Source organism: Paramisgurnus dabryanus, chromosome 7 (genome assembly GCF_030506205.2).
Source record: "Paramisgurnus dabryanus chromosome 7, PD_genome_1.1, whole genome shotgun sequence".
Classification (NCBI taxonomy): domain Eukaryota; kingdom Metazoa; phylum Chordata; class Actinopteri; order Cypriniformes; family Cobitidae; genus Paramisgurnus; species Paramisgurnus dabryanus.
In genome coordinates, this window is record NC_133343.1 from 23,728,808 (window position 1) to 23,745,699 (window position 16,892).

Consider the following 16,892-nt stretch of genomic DNA (forward strand, 5'->3'; position numbering starts at 1 on the left):
GCGTGCAAGTCGAGCATTCGCTGCTCATTAAGCTTGTAAGCATTTTGGCCTTAAATTCCCATCTTTGCAAGTATCCTCATAAACATGACCATAGAGAAAGTAAACATCTGAAAGAGAAAACGCATATAAAAGTATATTGGATCTGGACTTTGGTCTTAAAGGGGAAGTAACCTAATTTTGCTCCTGTCTGTCACTCATGTTTTTATGAAAATCTCTCACTGCTCTTGACTAAATCACATTTCTGCCTTTAATAAGATATATAAAATACATTATTATTTATTATCATTCTTTCATTACTGACTCTTTATCTTTAGTGAGCTTTAGTTTTGTTTGTTTTATCTTGTTTCTTATGCTTATATAAGTTTTTTTTTGTGAGAATTATAAAAATTCTATGCCATTAAATATTTTGATAACATAAAAATCTTATTAAAAGATAAATATATATATATAAAGTAGAGCTGGGCATAGATTAATCTAGATTAATCTCATACAAAATAAAAGTATTTTTTTGCACAACAGTTTGAGTTTGTGCTGTGTGTAATTATTATGTATATATAAATACACACACAATCATGTATGTATTTAAGAAACATTTACATGTGTGTATATATTTATTTATATTTTTATATATTTTAAATTATATATAGATAAAAAATGATATTTAAATAAAACATTTCTTAAATGTATATATAGGTATGTGTGTGTGTTTAAATATACATAATATTTACACCTATTACAAACTCATTTATTATGCAAAAAATTACTTTTATTTTGTATGAGATTAATCTAGATTAATCTATGCCCAGCCCTAATATAAAGATAATCCTATCATGATATAAAATGTTAGTCATATCGCCCACCCCTATATGAATGTATGCTGCTTTGGATAAACTCATCTGCCAAATACTATACTTAAATGTAAAGAAAATGTGTGGAAAAATGAATGCTTTACACACTATTCAATTTCATTAAAAAACATTAAAAGTTCTCTTGTGGCTTATTACGTCCTGCAAATTTCGAATGAAGAAGGAGGTCTTCTTGTTGAAAAAAGTCACCTGGCATTTCAGAGCAGGTATGATGTAAAGTGTTTCATAGAAACCATAAAATCTCTATCTTCTTACACAGTCAGAAAACACACATTACTCTTTTGCTTGTACAGCTGTGGGCCTATGCGACTATGTGATGTGCTTCACAATGAACCTAAATGATGGGTTAACGCATTGAATATTTTAGCCACCAGACACAGCAGGAACATCCAGGAATTTGTCTTCACAGGCGAAATAGTGTTGTCGAGGAGAGCCCACTGTAGGGGAAACTCATTAATCATTTTAAACCATTGAACCGTGGAGTTCTTCTGCTCTTCTCAACCATCTCTGTTACAGAGAGAAGCATTCTCATTTAACATTATTTCAGTGTCCTTTCATTAATCACTCTAAATCAAATTGCATGTTTCTACTTAATAACTGAAGACCCCCAAAATGCTCTGCTAAATCTTCTTGCAGGATTCAGTGTACACCTTTAAATGTAAGGCAGTACTCTAAGTTTAATAGGCACTGGTAAAATTGTATCGTAAGTCTAAGTTGTGCTGACATTCTTAAGCCTGGGACATTTTGTTCTGACCTCGAAAATGCCTACAGTTACAAGTTTGCACAATGTGTTTTTTGTTGGGCTTCGGCTTTGAGAATAACAAGGTGTACTGTGAAGCCCAAATTAGTGAGTTTAAATTTGAAAAATAAATAAATAATAACAGTTTTTATCTGAATTTTGGACATATTTGGACTGTGAGTTGATAATTTAATGGACATTTTGTCTTTAAATCCCACTATTAGAATGATGTGCAGTCAAGATCTTAATTTTTTTTACAGAACTGATGTAAAAAAAGATGTAAAATAAATCTTTGGTGTCCCCAGAGTACATATGTGAAGTTTTAGCTCAAAATACTATATAGATAATTTATTATGTTAAAATTGCCACTTTGTAGGTGTGAGCAAAAATGTGCCATTTTTGGGTGTGTCCTTTAAAATGCAATTGAGCTGATCTCTGCACTAAATGGCAGTGCTGTGGTTGGACAGTGCAGATTAAGGAGCGGGATTGTTCACAAGGGAGACAAAATTAGATGACCTGTTTTTTCACATGCTTGCAGAAAATGGTTTACCAAAACTAAGTTACTGGGTTGACCCTTTTCACATTTTCTAGGTTGGTAAAAGCACTGGGGACACATTTATAGCACTTGAATATTGAAAATGTCTATTATTTAAAGTCTAAAAGTGTATTATCCCTATTTTTTTTAAAAAAGTATTAAAATGTGTTTAGAAATAGTAATCTTTATTTAATAGAATAACATAAATAGGGCATTTTGCTGTGTGACTTTAATATAAATGCCCTCTTTACATAATAGCCTACATGAAGTGTGTACCAGTGCTTACTTACTGTACTGTAGGTTAAGGGTTTGCAAGGCCTTATATACTGTAGTTGCCAATATCTCATCAATAATCTGCAATATGTAGAATATTTCAGATTGAATTATAGTTCCTTGGGGGTAAAAATGACCCCAGAGATTAAAAGAGAGATTACAAAAAATATATAAATTTTTAATGATACAAATAATATATCATTTTTTTTTTCATTTACTTCTCATCTTTACATTAATGCTGTGTTTTGGGAGATATGAAGTACTTTTATACCCATTAACCACTCAATTTCCTCAACTACACCATTAGATTGCCTGAAAAATATAAAATATTTATGAAAAATTCACATAAATTATGATCTAAATTTGATTTAAATTGTTTTTAGAATTTGATCTAGATGTTATGTGTTGAATTCAGCCATTTGGTGTTTAGAAAAAAAATGTTTTATGGTTACAGTTTAGGAAATTAATCACTTCAACCAGCAGGGGCCCATAGAGACCCATTCATTTCACTAAATGTGGCCAACTGCTCAACATCAGTACTTTATTGATACATTTTGTGAATTAATTTTTATATAAACATTAGAAAGAACATTAAAAATAAATATTCAAATTAAGTCAAATTTTTTGTAGTTTTTGACGCATTTTGAAATGTCTGTTTTTACAAAATGCCACAGAAATTTGACTGAATGTAAGTGTGTGTGTGTCCGTGTGTGTGTGTGTGTGTACCTTTCTGTGTTGAAATTTTCAGATTTATTCTGGATGCATAGATTTTTTTTGACAAATAAAAATGAAAAAATAATTGCATTTCCCATTCATTTCAATTGGGGTAATTTTTATCCCCAAAGGGACTAATTAAGTGAATTTTTTACGCCTTTTTAGAACAACCAAATCAAGCCCAGTTTTTTTTTAATATGAATCTTGACAGATAATCTGGAAAGTCACAAAATTTTATTCCACTGAGATAAAGGGAACCATGTTTTTTAACTAAAGAAAAGTGGTTTGGGGGTAGAATTGACCCCAAGGGTCTTATTAGGGTTAAGGACCTTGTTAAAAGATATAGCTTTGGGATTCAGAAATCATGTTTTGCAGAACATTACTATTCTGTATGTTATTCTTATACTACTTCCTCATTACTTTAGTGCAGTATATCTCCACCATTTTTTTTAATCGAGTAAGCGTGGCGGGCTTCAAATATTGCTGTGGACAACAAGGACGCCTTGAAGTGAAAAAGGTTGAGTTCCACTGCTTTAGTGTGACTTGGTGCCATAAGCTGCTAAACACAAAATATACATCTTATACCCTAGAGAATTTAGATAGTTTGGCCTATAGTTGGATAAAATATGTAAAAACCCAACTGGTGATTAAAATGAACTTAGACAATGTCTATATTTGACCCAACCATGGCTTGATGCAACTGTATTTTTATAGTGTGTCTGACATGTTTTCTTGTAAATTATTTTTTTATCAGACTCTTAAAGGAACACGCCCACATTTTGTGATTTTAGCTTATTCACCGTATCCCCCAGAGTTAGATAAGTCCATACATACCTTTCTCATCTCCATGCGTCCTGTAACTCTGACGCATTCCCCGCTAGCTTAGCTTAGCACAAAGACTGGAAGTGAATGGCTCCAGCTAGCAAACTGCTCCAAATAAGTGACAAAATACCACAAACATGTTCCTATTTATGTGTTGTGATTTGTATAGTCACACCGTGTACAAATAACAAGGTCATATGAGACACAGCCATCTTTTAACGTATACATACTGGGAACTATATTCTCAGAAGGCAAAGCACTGCTACTTGGGCGGAGTGATTTGCACAATATGTGCTATGTTACAAAATCACAGCTATAGAAAAACATTTCTTTCTGCTTACTTTCAAAATGCTGCTTTTTAACTCTTTTGAAAGTGTTTTTCATGGCACATTGAACTGTTTTACTTCAAAAGATCAAGGAAAATTAGATTTTTCATGATATGACCCCTCCAATAAAGCGAGAGCTCTGCTTTCCTTCAATAAATGATGAAGGACTGCTTGAAAGATTACTTTGTTTTTATGAGTGGCATTTCATTTTAATTGGTTCATTATTTCCAGCAATTGCATCTTCAAATTCCCCTGATTGCTACAGCTGTGGTTCATGCTGTGTCAGGATAGTTGAGGTTGTGAACACACACACTCTATTTGCCAGATGGACACATTAAATCAGTGCTTGCTGGACCTGGAAGGATGTTATCAGAAACCATCGACAGCTTCCACTATGGGTGGATATTGCTATAAAATCAGAAAAAAGTGCTGATGTTATCGAATGATGGATTTTGGTCATAAGGATGCGATGGGTTTTCATTTCCTAATTGAGCTTCCCTCAAATAGAGCATTCAGACGTGTGTTCTGTATTTTCAGTCGTGACCAGTACCTCGCCACTGGTGGGCTGTTCTGTTGTGTAAATATAATGACCGTGTTGACTGAATGCTGTACATCAATCTTTTCCATCATCTCAAAAAACTATGCTTGAGATTTCCCAGTGGAAAATTTTATTGCTTAGAGATCTTTCATAGCTCTGGAGATTCAATGGAGTTCTCAGTTGTGTTTCATTTAAGTATCAACTTTGTTTCAGATGTTGTCTCATAAAATTATTTTCGGAAAATAAACATGACAATAACAGTTAAGTGAACGAAGCTACATTTATACATTAGCTTTTATTCATAGTTTTGCTTTTGGCTTGGGGGGCACCTACCAGCAAACAAGGGTTCTGCAATACTTTGAGATTAGCCAGCAAAGGCAAAAACTAATTTTAATTCATTATATCCATATTTTGAAACCATGATACCGCAATAAATTACTTAATCTGCCCATTAAAATATTAAGATTAGACAATTATTTTATATATATTTGTCTATTATATATAAGACAAAGCATTATTGTTTACAATGCATGGAATGGTCCGCTGTGATTTGTTGAGCAGATTTATTGCATTCTTCAGAGAATGAGGACTGGCGTTTGTCACAATTTGGGAAAAAAAGGGAGAGAAGATGACAGAATAACACGGCGGATATTGGATTTTGCGTAAAATTAAGAATTTACTTTTTAAAACTGACCAGATACAATACTGACTTAGTGGAAACTAATAAAAAGTGGTAACTAATAAAAAAAAGGTGTTTTTATCATGTTTCCTTGGTTATTTTCAACCCAGCATTGGGTCAAAAAGGAACGAGCCCAGCTGTTGTGTTAAATGAACCCAGAACATGTTTATACTGTATTTCACCCAACAAAGGGTTAAAACAACCCAGCATTTTGGGTTGAAACAAGCTGGCATAGGTTAAATTACAACCTAAGTGTGTCTGGGCTCGTCCCTTTCTGACCCAACGCTGGGTTAAAAATAGGCATGGGCCGGTTACCTGTTTCAAGGTATACCGAGGTTTTAAACAGTCAAGGTTTCAAAACCACTAAAATGTTTCGTGATACCTTCGCGGAAAAAGATTCCAGAGATTGCATTAGAGCGTCAGAGCCTAGTTTTTCATTTATTCAGGTTTGGCAAAGAATGCTCCTTTTGGTGTACCTCTAAAGATATTAAAAAGATAGTTCGGCCAAAAATGATATTAAACCCATGATTTACTCACCCCCAAGCTGTCCGAGTAGCATATGTCCATCGTTTTTCAGACAAACACATTTTCGGATATTTTAGAAAATGTTTTAGATCTTTCAGTTGATTAAATGTAATGTTACGGGGTCCACGGCCTTCAAGTCCAAAAAAAGTTCACAAATTAAATCCAAACGGCTCCAGGATGATAAACAAAGGTCTTCTGAGGGTAATCCGTGCGGTGTTGTTGTAGAAATATCCATATTTAAAACTTTATTAACGTAAATAAATAACTTCCGGTAGCGCCGCCATCTTAGACTCCTCTGTATTCAGGAGAGAGTATTAGCGTAGTGTACGCACTTTTCTTAGTGACGTATGAGAAATTCGGAGGGCGGGGGCACAGAGCAGCAGCAGAGTAGCCTCCGTGGGCTGCGTAAGCTCTCATCATGAATGCGGACGCGACTAAGATGGGGGCGCTACCGGAAGGTATTTATTTACGTTAATAAAGTTTTAAATATGGATATTTCTACAACAACACCGTGCGGATTACCCTCAGAAGACCTTTGTTTATCATCCTGGAGCCGTTTGGATTTATTTTGTGAAGGATGGGCGCACTTTTTTGGACTTGAAGGTCGTGGACCCCGTAACATTACATTTAATCAACTGAAAGATCTAAAACATTTTCTAAAATATCCGAAAATGTGCTTGTCTGAAAAACGATGGACATATACAACTCTGACAGCTTGGGGGTGAGTAAATCATGGGTTTAATATCATTTTTGGCCGAACTATCCCTTTAAAATGTGATAATGAGTTATTTTAAAATGTTCAGTAATATTGTCTTTCGGGGCTCAGTTGTTGATAATTTTGAGACTTTTTCTAAATCTCTACTTGAGAAATTTTTTATTTCTTAGTGTTTTATCATGAGAAAGATCTGCAGAAAACCTATGTAATGCCTCCATTTGCTCTCCATTTTCTTTCAGCCCTATCAGCCCTATCTACTGTATGAAAAACAATTGAGATAGTAAAGATTTCACATCTGTGTTCTTTTCTTGAAGGTTCACACTGTGGTGCTAAAACAGGTGACACAAAAAACACTCTCAGAGGACAGAAAAAGTAGAGCTTCATACTTCAGGATGTGTCTTTTAAGAATAGAGTTATTGCGAGTGGGAGTCATGGTTATTGCCAAGTTCTCTGTGGCAATACGATGGTCGATTCAATAGAATGATAAATTGCTCCAAATATTTTCAGGCCAAAAGTGTTTTTCTTTAATGCCACAGCCTAGCCACTGAAAATGTCCTCGCCGCCTGAAAGATATTTTATCTAAAAACGCTGAGGTTTCAAGAGGAGAAAAATCCCTCCTTATCCTGCATGACAGGCCTTGTTTGGTCTATCAGAGAGCGGGACATGTGAAAAACAGTTCACAGAAATCTTTCTGCCATTGATAGCTGTATTTTTCTTTCTGTAAGGATTTGTCTCTTCTCAGTTTTGTGAACTCTAAACATGACAACTGCAGCTTTCTTATCTGACAGGCCGGTTTGGGAGATCACCAGACTTAAAGGACCGGTTAGTCTAATCTTTGAGCGTTTAGCAGTGCTTTCACCCCTGTAGGTTATTAAAATGCACCGTCTGTTTACTGAAACCTCAGCATGATTTACATGTAAGACCTTGTCAGTCAAATTTACGCTTGAGCGGATGGACACGGCAGCATGGGCAGCAGAGTGATACAAATAAAGGAGTCCAACTGTAGAAAATAATATGGCAGCTTGTTTTCAGGCTTAACCACATTTGACTCAATAAGGAATTGGGAATAACCAAGGCCAGAAATGATGGAATAGAAAGTATTTGAAATTCCAAATCCAATGAGACGTTGCAGATCAGGGTGTTTTAATCTCACATCTTGTTCATATTACAGTATACCCTCTGCTCCAGTCAATTTTTTAGCCCATGCATCAGCATCAACATCCAAGTCAATAAAGTAGACTAGAAGTTAGATAAACACTCAAACCCTGTCAAAGAAATCTCTGTGAAATTATGAGCTTTGATCTCAACACAAGTCATCTCATTGTGTTGTATTTTACAGGTGTTGTACACCACCCACAAAAAGGGGACGGTTCTTTCAAACATTCATAGTACAGAGCAAAGCAACAAAACCATATCAAGGCGCATCTTTTACCCTCGAGAACTGAGTGTACTTGAAAAGATCAAGGGTTTTAACCCTCCTTTGATACGCCTTCTTTCTTTCTTTCTGCAGAAATAAAGAAATAAATCTCCCACTTGCCAAGATTATGTCAGATTGTGTAGATTCTAGAGGCATAAATCAATTATTTGTGACATTTTATTTTATTTATATCTACGTTTCTTCTCCTTGAAATCTTACAAATTGTGCTTCATTAGCTAGACAAGGTTGACGCATTTCATACATTTGTGCTTTGTTAGCTAGCTGTACATTTTGTACTTGCTTAGCTAGAACAGGTTTAAGCATTTTTTCCCCTTTCGTGTTATATTAAATCATCCTGATGTAAAAGAGTTTTGCCCTTTTTAGTGTATAATTCTGCTTCCTTGGCTGTCAGGTTGTAACAAATTGTACTTAAATGAAAAAATATTCTTCATATAAACGTTTCATAAATATTTTTTACAAATGCATGAACTGTCTAAATTGATTGTAGTCTTACAGTATAGAAAATTTAAGTACATTATTTTAATCCACAGTATACTGTATGCATTTTAGCCTAATACTGTATATTTTCCTATGTAAACTATAATACAATTATTGGTTAATATTACATGACATAGCAGATAAATGAATAGGTACATTTTGTGTTGTAACAAGCTAACTAATGACTTTTTGTATGTATTGGAGAGTCTGTCTGAACTAATGAGTCTAGGATCCCAACATTAGGGAATGCTGTGAGTATGAATAAGTTGCATTGGGTGTTGGCTACTTGCAGGCTAATCAGTTAACAAAATCTTCAATTATATTTTGCACCAGCGCAAACCATCATTTTGGTCTGTCGGGATTTACTAAAGACGCACAATGGATAATTAGCACTGTAAAGGTGTAAATGGCCTAGTTATTTTTGTGACTGACCTTATTGCATACAGTACTGTATATATTTGTATATGAGCTCCCTGTCAGACTAGTAGGAGAGTATTTAAATGAAACACTTTTTTACTACACTTTAAAAATTATGTAAAATCAACAAATAATTTTGTGTCAAAACTTAAAATAGTAGGTTTTAATTGACTTGCAAACCTAAGTTGTGTTAGGTTGGGTAAGATACAGTGTAAGGTTTGCACTTGTGAAGTTACTCGTAATTGTGGCCCTATTTAATGCGAAAAAAAGCATTTCTTAAACCATTTTGCTCTTGAAATGACTGCAATTTTTGCTACTAGGAGGCATCGCAGAGATCAGAGAGCGCATGGTAGAAGGGAGATGATTTTTTTCCACAGGTATCAATTTATTTGGAAGCCCAGAAGAAAATTATCAAAAAATATTGTTTGCCAAGCCATGCTATTTTTAATTTGCTTGAGGAAAAAAACGACATCTTGGAGCCCCCAACTACGAGGAGTCACGCAATACTAGGTGTTTCAAAACTTCTTGCAACCCTTCATTTTTTGTCCTCCGTGTTTTTTCAGTCTTCGTTAGCTGGGATTTCACAGTCTGCACTTTTACCTGCGTAGTCCGTGGTACTGAAGTCATACTGATGAAAATAGTGCATGAGCATATAATATTCCCAAATCGCCTGAAAGCTTCACTCTAAAAAAAGGGGCTGGGTTATTTTTAACCCATAATGGGTAAATATTGGACAGAACCAGGCCCAGCTCCAGTTATGAGATGAAAGGTGGGCCAAGTCATATTCCAGGTGGGCCGGTCGGATTGGGGGGGGGTTCTTTAATGCTTTTATATATATATAAAATGGTTAACATGTTTTTTACATTTGTAATTTTATTTGAGCGTTTAACAGGTCTTGTATCAATAAAGTAACTTTAGATTTGATAAAAAGGGCAATTTATTTAAAATAAATATTTACATCAACTAAAACAAACTAAAAATATTAATTTTATCTGAAATGCTGTTACTATTAATATAGTATAACATTACAGATTTTTTGGCCAAAAGATTGGCTGTTATGTGGTGTGGGGCCAGGGTGGGCCAAGTCTCTGATTGGGTGGGCCAGGCCCACTCTGGCCCCCCATGGAACCAGGCCTGGACAGAACAGATGCTGGGTTAAAATCATCCAATCTTGGGTTGTTGTAATGTCACCATGGGTTATAATAACTCAGCAGTTGGGTTAAAACAACCCAGCATTGGGTTAATTTTAACCCAACGGTGTGTTCTGTCCAATATCTACTCAACATGGCTTAAAAATAACCCATCTGTTTTAGAGTGTTTCAGTCCATGTTGGGTTTCCAAAATGTGCTCTGCTTATTTGCGAACATGCGCTAATTTTCACTGCCCTTAGCAGTTTTTTGCCTGTGATACTTAATTTGCACCTAAATCTGACCCTTAGTGGCTTAAATACCAATGCATGGTCTCTGTTTAAGTTTTCAAACTTTTTTTTATTATTTTTTATAGATGGTTAAGTGCAGATTGCAGAATTTTCACATCCATAACAGAGAAATGTTACATCAATAACGTTGTTTCTTCCTCTTAAATGCGCACATGAAAGTTAAAATAAAAATATATTATTTGTTCTTTAAAGAGAGGTGTCCCTTCTTAATTTTTTTGGGTATTATTGCTTCTGGTTTGTGCATTTTAATTCACAGAATTCCTACAAAGTGTGCTGTCTCCCAAAAACTTCATCAAATCCATAAAAAACGTTATATTCCTTATCTAAAATAGAAAACTTTATGGATTATATAATCAGGGGTTTAGGAAACAACACATCCTCATCCCATGGCGTCAATATTTGACGCCACTTGACCATGCGTCAATATGTTACGCGGAGGGTATACCCTTCGCGTCATTTTTTGACGAACTGGGGACTTCAATACTATTAGGTACGCGAAATTAAACAGTTGTCGCCTGACATTGGGGTTAGGGATAGGTTTGGGTAGGGATGTCATTATGTAAATCTAACCCTAAACCGACGCGAAAATGGTAAGAAAATGGTACGAAAATAGGAAAGAGAATGCAACGGACTCAATAGTATTGAAGTCCCCAGTTCGTCAAAAAATGACGCGAAGGGTATACCCTCCGCGTAACATATTGACGCATGGTCAAGTGGCGTCAAATATTGACGCCATGGGGTGAGGATGGGCTGTAGGAAAATATAGTGCCCTACTTTAACGATCTAAGCGCATTGTCTAAAGCGCTCAGCGCAACGTCTTAATGGGCGTGTCCGAATCCACTTTTGCTAATTTAACTACAGGAAAAATGGTTTGTACGCCGAACGCATGGTCGAAAAGGGTTGGTCCTATTTTTTTAATGAGTAATGGGATTATTTTGGCCGTAACATGCAATAAACCAATGAGAGTCCCAGCTCTCATCCTCTTTAAAAGCCAGTTGCGCTGGCGCTATGTCTAATCCCTATTTAAATGACGAACTTTGTAAACTGAAAAACTAAGCGGAGGAAGAAGATCCCCAGTTTACGATTAATGTAAAATAATTGTGTTGTTTTTCACTTGTATTGAAATTGTTATTTTTTTATTAAAACCTTTAAAACCCGTTTTCTTTTAGTCATGCAATTAAAAAAGCAGGCTTTTAATTGCTTTAAATGTATGGCTATCCAATATCATAAAAAATAATTTACAAGTATGTAAGAAAAGGTTTGTACTCTAAAAATACTTTATTTGTAACAAACAGGAGATAAAGAATTTACAAACGGCTCTCCGCACGTTTCAGCACTTGGACAGTGTTTTTTTTAAGCAAAGAGTTTTTTTAAGCATTACTTAAAATGTCTCTCACTTCACCATATCCACAGGTACAGAGTCATCATATACAATAAATCCGTGAGGTAGCATTTAAAAAAACATTTAAAAACAGATGCATTTGTTTAAAGCAAAGCATTTATTTACTTACCAGGCTACAGATGAAGCAGCTCTTTGCGCCTTCTAACGTCTCATAATTAGTCCTCATTTATGTCCAAGAGATTCAATAATAATCTTTTACATTCAATCCTTTAATCTTTTTATATTTAAAAGCATTTTTGTGCTGCTGAGCATTCATATGTGATAAGAAAACCTGCGTTGTCGTCCCGTTTATATAGCGCATATTTCTAACGCACTCTTTAAATAACAAAAACATATTGCACCATTGACTTTAGACTTTAGAGCAGGTTTTTGTTGGTCAATGGCGTAGTCTTTTTAGTTGCCTCAAAATAGCAACGCGCCAACCAGGCGCCTGAACACACCTCGTTTTTAGATCAGAACGCCCATGAGCGAAAACATGGGCGCAAATGCATTTGCTATTAAAACAACGTGGCGCTAAACGTGAAAATTATAATTGCGCCGGGTCGAAACTAGCAAAATACACTTGCGTCGCGCTCTGCGCTGCATTGCGCCGGGTGTAAGATAGAGCCCATAAACAGATATTTCAATATATGTTCAATATATTGGTAATAAATACATTCCTTTAGAAACTCGATTATATTTTTACTAAAAATGTCACATCCAAAACGCTGGAATGGCTCATAATCCATGTGTAACACATAATTTTAAACACAGTAATGGTCAAAATTATTGTACAGTATAAGGGTTGTTTTAAATAAAAACTTAATTTAGTTGACATAATAAAATAAAAATTGAACACTGGATTTTCAAGTGGTAGTCCCAATTTTGTGCTTCATCTTGTTGGCTTTTAGTCCCGTAGTGTTTAAAAACAAGAGATAGCAATTAACAGATTTATCATTCCACAAATCAGGGATTTAATTCTTCCCCTAGATAAATCGGCATAGTCGTCTGATTCCCCTCTGTTTGCAACCATTCGCCTGCCTTGTTTTCAAATGGCCACCCACCAAATACTCTATATGGCCATTTCTAGACAATGTACTGTATGTTTACAACAATAAACGAATTAAACATAACCGAGCTGCAACAACAACAGAAGCATGAGTAAAATAAACCCACTGGCATGAATGGAAATGGCAGATGGAAGTAAGGAGGGCCGCCCAAAAGGCGCATATCGCATAGATAACTGATGCCAGCCCAACTGCATCTGACAGGAGGCTGCAATATTTAATCAGACCTAGCACTGAATCAACACCACCGCCAGCTGCAATTCAAATCCCTTTATATAACCCAAATGCCAATTAACTGGAAATAGCACAGCGCCACACCCTGTTGTCAAACTATTAGATTATGATGTGCTGGCAGAGTCTTACTCTAGTTTGGCGACTTGACAGTCAGATATTTGGAGCTCGAAAGTTGCCTGCAGTGTCACCTCTCCAAAATGCGAACATTATTAGGCAATAAATATAGCAAAATGGATTTGTAACGCAAAAGGGGATCATATACTCCATTTACTCTGCAAATATCAAGGAAGACACTGTCTGTTGCCTTAAGTTAACATAGAGCCATGACCACTTAAATAGTATTCACTTTATTTTAGTAATCCCCTACTGATAGACACTTGAGAATAAATTCATGGCTAACTGCAATTAGCACATTTTAACAACCTGGCCTGCTGACAGTTTTTCATCTCCCTCTGTTTTAGATTCTGTACTGCATCTGCTTTTATGCTAACAAACACATTATCATATGTGTTAGTAATATAGCAGCTTTTAACATTTTTCTCACACAAACTTGAAATATAGCTCACATGTTCACTATTTTTAGTGTGAATCTTTCAACGCAATCTCGACAGCCACAATTGCCATCCTCGCATCCTTCATCAATCTCCTTTTGCGTTCCATATGGTAGAACGTCATACAGGTTTGGTGGAGCATGATATTGAGTGACTAAATGAAAACAGAATTTTCGTTTTTTTTTCCAAATCATTAAAACTAATAAAGCCTTTATGATTCATTAACATGAATCATCCTTTAAATCACACAAAAATGTTACTTTGGACTGTGTGTAAATCCTTAACACTTGAACATATTCTGCTGTTTCCCCATGAGGGTGAAAATCTAGGAATTGTTGAAAGAGTGTAACTCAACCTGTCTCATTATCGGATCGCAAAAAGTGTTATCTTAATAAACAGTGACAGGATTTGGGCTTTGACAGTTTAAATATGGCAAAATACATATCAAAGTCTTTCTCTTGGGGCTTGTTTCCCTAAGACTATCAAATATATTGAGATTCATTAGAAACGTTGTATTTGTTTGGACTGCCCAGACTAACACAGTATTTGAATTCCCCATAATTTCCATTCATTAGAAACTGTGATCATTGATAGAATAATGCAGTATTATTAATAACAACAGTATCATGCCTTGCCAATTTTAAACCAGTATTAAATTTAATGGGATGTGATAGCAAACTTGTTGCGATGAGTGTTGTGATACTAAGCAGAGTATGAAAAATGACCTTGTCTCTTACAATTTCAGTTTCTGATAATCTGCTGCTCACATTGCATTTCAAGTTGTTTCAAGTCAGCGCGATGCATGTTGCTTTAGTTCTCATATCTTACAGTTTTTATTTATTGATTATTCATGCCATTCTTGCATCAATGGCTATTTACTGCTAGAACGGGTTAATCCATACACAAGTTAATTCATATACACAGGTTGGGGGAGGAGCAATTTGTTATCTCCAATTCACCTAACTTGCACGTTTTTGGCTTGTGGGAGGAAACCGGTTTACCTGGAGCAAACCCACACTGATAGGAAAAACATGCAAACACACACAAAGGCCATCTGACCTAGCTGGGGCTCGAACTGGGGACCTTCTTGCTTTTATGAATCTTTTTGTCAATAATTTACTGTAGATTTAAATTTGTTTTCTACTGGCAACAGTTTGTTCAAGGGTGAAGTCCCCCAACCTAGAAAATGCACTTTTAAATGTGTTTCTAGCAGAAAATGAGTCGCCAGTGTTTGTGCAGAAACATCATGTTATTATACAAATCCATCTATTCTTCTTGGTGTAATCTTCTTTAAACTGCAACAATCACACAAAACATGTGATGTCACATTGATTACACCTCACTCATGACCGCTAACAAACTCCTCCTTTAAAGTATTAGTCAATTTTCTAAAAAAAAATCCAGATAATTTACTCACCACCATGTAATCCAAAATGTTGATGTCTTTCTTTGTTCAGTCGAGAAGAAATTATGTTTTTTAAAGGAAAACATTCCAGGATTTTTCTCATTTTAGTAGACTTTAATGGACCCCAACACTTAACAGTTTTAATGCAGTTTAAAATGGCAGTTTCAAAGGACTCTAAATGATCCCAAACGAGACATTAGGGTCTTATCTAGTGAAACGATTGTCTTTTTTGGCAAGAAAAATACAAAAATATGCACTTTTAAACCACAACTTCTTGTCTTCCTCTGGTCCTGTGACGCACCAGCACGACCTCACGTAATACGTCATCACATCAAGAGATCACGGGTGACGTATGCAAAACTATGCCCCAGTGTTTACAATTGTGGAGCAAGAGGACCGTTTTGACGTTGTTGTATGTCGAATGATACTAATTAATGTCTTTGTGTCAGTTTATTGTTTAAAATGGTCCACAAATGTGCGTTTCATATATGTAACACATGACCTTTCTACGTCATTACGCAATTACGTGAGGTCGCGCTGGCGTGTCATAGGACCCGAGGAAGACGAGAAGTTGTGGTTAAAGAAAATTTCTAGCCAAAAATGACAATAGTTTCGCTAGATCAGACCCTTATGCCTCGTTTTGGATCGTTTAGAGTCCTTTGAAAACTGTTTAGTTTTGGGGTCCATTAAAGTCTATTAAAATGAGAAAAATCCTGGAATGTTTTCCTCAAAAAACATAATTTCTTCTTGACTGAACAAAGAAAGACATCAACATTTTGGATGGTGAGTAAATTATCTGGATTTTTTAAGAAAATAGACTAATTCTTTAAGAGCACGTAGTTCAAACTTCTATCAACTTTTATCTGAAATGCACACCTGAAAGTTAAAATAAAATATATATTATTTGTTCTTTTGAAGAGCTGTCCCTTGTTAATTATTGGAATTTTTGCTTTTGGTTGTGCATTTTAATTTACAGAATTCCTACGAAGTGTGCTATCTCCCCAAAACTTTGTCACATCCATAAAACACGTATATCCCTTATCTAAAATGGACAACATGAGTATTGTTCTTATATAGATTCTAAAATAAATAAAAAATAAGTGGTAGTCAAACTTCTATTCTCCTCATGCAAATAATTCTGGGAACCAGAAATCCTCATCAACCTTTTCTGTTTTTTCCTTCAGATTTTGGTTTCCAGAATGCTTTGCATGAGGCTGTTATTTTAGTTTTATTCTGTAAAGACAAAGACTTGGTAATGTTAAATATTCATTTAACTTTGAACAAACTGTTGGCAGTAAATAATATAAATTTAAATAAATAAATTTAAAGTGAATAAATAAATAAAATAATTAAAAAAGGTACTGCCAAATAGCTGCCAGTAAAACTGTAACTTCTACAGAAATTTTTAACAGTGTACCCACTGTGGTGAGTGATAAACTAGTCGCACCTGAAACATTAACTCTCCTCAAACCACTGCTAGATTTTGACCTCTGTGATGGTGTTACAGGGGATTATGTTCAAGAGGTTTCCGTTGAAGTGTGAATCATTCTCCGAGTTAAAGTAGAGAGCGCCTTCATCCTCACATCACTTTCCAAACTTTCAGCAAGCCGTCTTCCAACACCTGCTTTTAGCTGGAACTGAACAGTTCCATTCGATAGCACACGTGGAAATCTCCGAAAGCCGAATCAGCTTAAGTAATGACATCTGTCCAAAGCCTCTGTACACATTATCCCGATGGAAATTAACTGATTT

General features: G+C 35.4%; 1 long non-coding RNA gene across 1 annotated transcript in view; it reads left to right on the forward strand.

Moving 5' to 3' along the window:
- LOC141282409 (uncharacterized) overlaps positions 1-16,892 on the forward strand; it is a 45,879-nt gene that overhangs the window by 13,558 nt on the left and 15,429 nt on the right. The gene's annotated exons all lie outside the window — the stretch shown is intronic.